The sequence below is a fragment of the Mus musculus genome, chromosome 17 (assembly GCF_000001635.26).
Source record: "Mus musculus strain C57BL/6J chromosome 17, GRCm38.p6 C57BL/6J".
NCBI lineage: Eukaryota > Metazoa > Chordata > Mammalia > Rodentia > Muridae > Mus > Mus musculus.
This window is the reverse complement of record NC_000083.6, coordinates 74,464,302-74,470,301: the sequence shown is the minus strand read 5'-3', so window position 1 is coordinate 74,470,301 and position 6,000 is coordinate 74,464,302.

The window sequence follows — 6,000 nt, the reverse complement described above, 5'->3', positions numbered from 1 at the left end:
GTGCCTTTCACTGTCTAGACTTTGTTTGAAGTCAACGCCCTTCAGCCTGAGTGCAGCGGACATGCATCCCTGCCCCCAACAGCGTGCAGGTGGGCAGTTATTAATTTTCATCAAGAATTCTAAGTACATATTGTGGCTTTGGTCTGATTTGGGAATAAGGTGCGCTATGAGGGCCGGTTAGTCAATGACAGGCAACCAGATCCCTGATCATGCCAATCTAAGACAGGAGTACATGCCAAAAGGCAGTGGTTGTTGATATTACACCACAGAGCCATGTTTGTGTGAATTATAACACAAACTAGCTGCATGTAACTTCCGATGATGGAGTTGGATGGTTCGAAAGGATCTGAGATCCTAAGGCAGGCATGGCCGCCAGACACTATAATTCCCAGGCAGGACTATGGAGCATAAATAAATTTTATGCCTCAGTCCAGCTTTTTTTTTAATATTAATAACAGGGAGGAGATGTAGCCTCCCATAAGAAACCTCTGTATTTGTCTGGCCATTTTCTATAATAATCTTTTGTCTGGTCAAAGAGAAAGCAAGTATAAAGATCATAATATTTAGATGGGATAACAGATACAGGGATGATAACAATTTGGATCAGTTCCTGGCATCCGGCTATGGAGCAGTTTCCTGACCATATTTGGAAAGACTGTTAGGGAGTTTCCTGAACCAGATGTAAGGGCTGCCCTGGATGGAAATGAACAGAGAAACACATGTCTTAGAATCCCTGAGGTAAAACAGTCCAGGTAAATTGGGTAGAGAAGTGGGTGTCAGGATCTGTCCAGGTAAAGGCAAATATGTTCTGTGACTGGGTGTCAAGAGGGATAGAGAAAAAATGCATCCTTGAGACCTATGACTGAGAAATGGGAATTTCCCAAGGGTCTAGTGGACACAAGTGTATAAGGGGTTAGTCACAACAGGATGGAGGGGAACCACTGCAGAATTAATGCATCTGAAGTCTTGAACCAAAGTGGTAGGCACCACTAGGTTTCTTAACTATTAGTATAGGGATTTTAAAGGGGAGAATTGATGAGGCGAAGTTTTTTCCTTGAGGTCTGAAATGATAGGCTTAAGTCCCCTGAAGCTCTGGAGAGAGAGGGTATTGAGCTCGGGTGATGTACCTGGTAGAGTCCAGTAACTGGATGATAACAGAAGAATGATATTTAGCAACAGAGGGGTTCTAGATGTCCCAAACTTGGGGGTCCACCTGAGAAGCTGGTAAAGGAAACAACATGTTAGTGTTAGTAGGTTTTGACTGGATAAAAGAAGGAGCAGAGAAACTGCTGGTGAGCTTGGGTTTAGGCGAATGAGGGGAGCAAAGGAAATAGAGGCTCACAACTTAGCTAAAAGATCCCTTCCTAATAAGGGGACAGGACACATCAGCACTACCAAAAAGGAATGGGTGAGGGGTACACTCCTTAAAATGCAACTAAATGGTGGGGTCTGGTGAGGAAGGTAAGGTTGTCCTCCTACTCCGACGATAGGAAAACACAAAGGTGAAAGTGGGTCCCCAAAACTCCATCCGGACTGAGTAAGTGCCCCAGGTGTACTAGATGAAGGATATGGGCCACCCACATACCATGATAGCTCCCTGCGGCTCCCTGCTAGTGACAGGCATGGTCAGGTCGAGGGAGCTCCGGCTTCTTCAGTTGTCTATAGGAGGTCCGCTGGAGGGTTACCTGGGAGTGATGTCCTTCTGTTCTTCACAACATGAGGGCAATTGACAGCCCAATGTCTCTCCTGATGGCACCTAGGACATGGCCCCCTTGCTTGCCAGGGGTAGGACAAGCCCTCGCCTATAGCAGTGTCCAATGTCTGGGATCCACTCAAGTTATTCTGGGCTCCTCCAAGAGCTCGGGTCACTTCTCCAGTTCTGCCCTTTGTAGCACACATCTTATTTTCTAGGCCCAGCTGCCTGTACTTCACTGCTGCTGCTGTTCTTGGTGGTCATCTCATGGTACTGGCATCTCCAAAACACTGCTGTCTTCTGCTGCAAATATACTGCATGTTCACAAATAGTCTCTCATAGGCACTTTTCATGGTGCTAAGCTTCAACTTCTCTGCATGACCCCTTCAGTCCTGGGCCTTCAACTGCCACCGGGGCTGCACCTTTACCAATGGCCTCTCCTGGCCTCTCACAGTGCCAAACCTTGGCTGCTACCCCTTCATGTTTCAAAACCAGTACCACCTGGGTGACTCTTATACATTACCAAGTCTGACTGCCAACACGAGGTACAACCATGCTGCCTCTGGAACACAGCTGCTCTGTGCTTTCAGGAACCACTTCCCAGAAGATTTCACCTTAGTGATGCTGGTCTCTTCTTTTTTTTTTTTTTTTTTTTTTTTTTTTAAAAAGATTTATTTATTTATTATATGTAAGTACACTGTAGCTGTCTTCAGACATTCCAGAAGAGGGAGTCAGATCTCATTACAGATGGTTGTGAGCCACCATGTGGTTGCTGGGATTTGAACTCTGGACCTTCGGAAGAGCAGTCGGGTGCTCTTACCCACTGAGCCATCTCACCAGCCTTGGTCTCTTCTTAATCACTGCTAATTTCTTGGCTCAAGCTAATCAGCATCAATTGTCCCAGTAACACAAAGGTTTCGATTTGGTAGTTCTGGTATCTTGTTAATCACAACATATTCTTCAGCCCCAGTTAACCAAAACCACAGAATCTTCTAAATCAAAACAGCAATGGCCCTGATAAGAGTCCTTAATCTTCCCTCTAAAATTTTGCAAGCCAGACCTCCATCATTTGCACTGTTCTCAACATTATCTTCCAAGCTCCTGCAGAACATCCCACAGAGCCCTTATCTCAATGGCTCTTCTAGTCCAAAGTTCCAAAGTCATTCCACAGTCCGTCCCAAAACATGGTCAGGTTGTCACAGGAATACCCCACTCCTACTACCAACTTCTGTCTTAATAAGGGTTTTACTGTTATGGACACCATGACCAAGGCAAGTCTTATAAAGGACAACATTTAATTGGGGCTAGCTCAGAACCATAAGTTCTAAGGGGTCTCACAGATGTGGAAGATGGTAGTGTAGTGGTAGATCTGCCCAATCTAGGCGCAGAGCATGTATTCATATTAACTGAGTCGTGTATTCATTGTTGGGGAATATTTGGGATGGAGAGTTATACCACAACAGAATTTAAATTTCCATTATGTAAATAATTTAGGCCTCAATCTCATGTAGTACAGGCCAGGAGACAGGAGAACCACTATCTCAACAGTTAATATTTGCTTAGATTGCTTTGAATTGTTCTGATTATTAAATGACTGTGGTTGTGAGTTTGGTGGTTATATTAAAGTTCCTCTGGGAGAGAGGTCAAGCTACACCCTTAATGAATTCTGGTTACTGGACCAAGGACATGCTATTTTGGGAGAAAGGCTCTGTATTTGTGTTGACAGGAAAGTAGAAAATGCTCTTGACTCCTTCCAGAGTGATATGGATCAGATATGACAGGGTCGAAAAATTTCAAGAAAGTCAAACAAGTCAGGTAAATTGAAATGCTGATTCCTCGACCTGGGAATAGCCCCATAACTGGCATAAAAATAAAAATGTCTCTGGCGCCGGGCGTGGTGGCGCACGCCTTTAATCCCAGCACTCGGGAGGCAGAGGCAGGCGGATTTCTGAGTTCGAGGCCAGCCTGGTCTACAAAGTGAGTGCCAGGACAGCCAGGGCTACACAGAGAAACCCTGTCTTGAAAAACCAAAAAAACAAACAAACAAAAAAATGTCTCTGGCTAAAAATTCAGCTTAAATGAGACAATAAATCTTGCTGGTTATGGAGTTCCTAAGATTCTTCGCACCCTCCTTCATATGGCATGAATGAAGATTTATTACAATTAGTTATTGATTAAATTAACTCATAAAAAAGACAGTTGTCGGGCTGGCGAGATGTCTCAGTGGTTAAGAGCACTGACTGCTCTTCCAGGTGTCCTGAGTTCAAATCCCAGCAACCACATGGTGGCTCACAACCATCCGTAAAGAGATCTGATGCCCTCTTCTGGAGTGTCTGAAGACAGCTACAGTGTACTCACATATAATAAATAAATAAATCTTAAAAAAAAAAAAAAAAAAAAAAAAAGCAAGCCAGTAAACTGGCTTCCATACAAAAATCTTTTTGTTTGTTTGTTTGTTTTGAGACAGGGTTTCTCTGTATAGCCCTGGCTGTCCTGGAACTCACTCTGTAGACCAGGCTGGCCTCGAACTCAGAAATCCACCTGCCTCTGCCTCCCAAATTCTGGGATTAAAGGCGTGAGCCACCAAGCCCGGCCTCCATACGAAAATCTTAACGGTACTAAACTTTTGGTTGTGAGATTCATATATTGCAGAATGTACAGCTCTGGCAAGATTCATCCACTGGGACACTGAAGTGACCTACTGCTCCAGCCCCCTGCTTCCTGAAGCTGTTTCCAGAGACTTGCTTCCAGAATGGTCTCAGGATTGCTGCTGAACTTAGACAATCTCAATTTATCCCACCTTTCAGATGGATGCAGTCAGAACTTCAGTCAAACTCTGAACCTTCCAAACATGCAGAAACTGGATAACATGCTAAATGTAGCTAACCAGTTATAATTTTCCTATGCATCCTGAGATTTTCTCGTTGCCTTTCAGCAGGAAGAAGCTATGGAGAGACATCAGCCCAATTCCCTGGGCTTGGGTGTCTGGTAATGGTTACAAATTATAAATAGGTTGTCATTTTAAGTGATAATTAGGAAATGGTCATAATTTTGAACAGAGAGGAAATAGATTGGAAGGGTTACTAAGTTATATCCTTAAACAAAGCATTATGTAGCCATATTCTTAATTGATAGAAATCTTTATAATTGATACAAAGTGAAGTTATAATTTCTTACATTGATATTGGGCTTATATTAATACAGATTTAGGTTTTCATTGGTATGAATCTGTATATTGACACAAAATTTGAAATTAATATTGTTACTCTTAGGCATTGTGCCTATGCAATTTATTTAATACAAGGCTTTGAATCAGCCCTTCTAATAGCTGCTATTACAAACTGTTTAAGATAATTAAGTAACACAAGTTAAGGGCCAGATAGCAAACTCATGGTTATATTAGATTCTGATTTAATTATAATAAAGTGTTTTCAGTTTACTCAAATAGAAATGACTAAAAGTAGTTAAGGTTTAACACTTCAGAGATACTTTTTTTTTTTTTTTTTTGGTTTTTTGAGACAGGGTTTCTCTGTGTAGCCCTGGCTGTCCTGGAACTCACTCTATAGACCAGGCTGGCCTCGAACTCAGAAATCCGCCTGCCTCTGCCTCTCGAGTGCTGGGATTAAAGGCATGCGCCACCATGCCAGAGATGCTTTTTTTAATTAGTCTTCAAAACCATCAGAAATCTACCATCAGAATGTGATTTTTTGTTTTGTTTTGTTTTTGTTTTTTCGAGACAGGGTTTCTCTGTGTAGCCCTGGCTGTCCTGGAACTCACTTTGTAGACCAGGCTGGCCTCAAACTCAGAAATCTGCCTGCCTCTGCCTCTGCTGGGATTAAAGGCGTGCGCCACCATGCCCGGCTCAGAATGTGATTTTTAATGTTATTTCATTATTAAGGTCTGTTCCTGGCAGCTTCTGATTCCCCTTCAAAGAAGAATCAAGAATCATTTTCACCTCTGCCAAGACAGAGTAAGCCAGTCCTTCATATTTCCTGTCTCATGAAAGTTCTGTCATGGCTAGATGGTTCTGGGCCAGAAGACTCAAGACAGATGCTCCAATGTTATAAGAAAATAGGGGCTTTCCAGGCAGTCCCCTGTCTCTATAATTGTTTAAGTTTTGGAAGTTATGTTTGGTGCTTCCTAGATACTCATGCAATATTTAATTCGTTCAATGGGATTGAAGCTCAGTTATAGTCTCATCATCAAACTCGAGTTGTTTAGCATTGAGAAAGAGGTCATAGAATGGTTTTCAGATGGTGTTACAGGCTAAAATTTAAACATAATTCAGGGATAGAATTATAACTCTT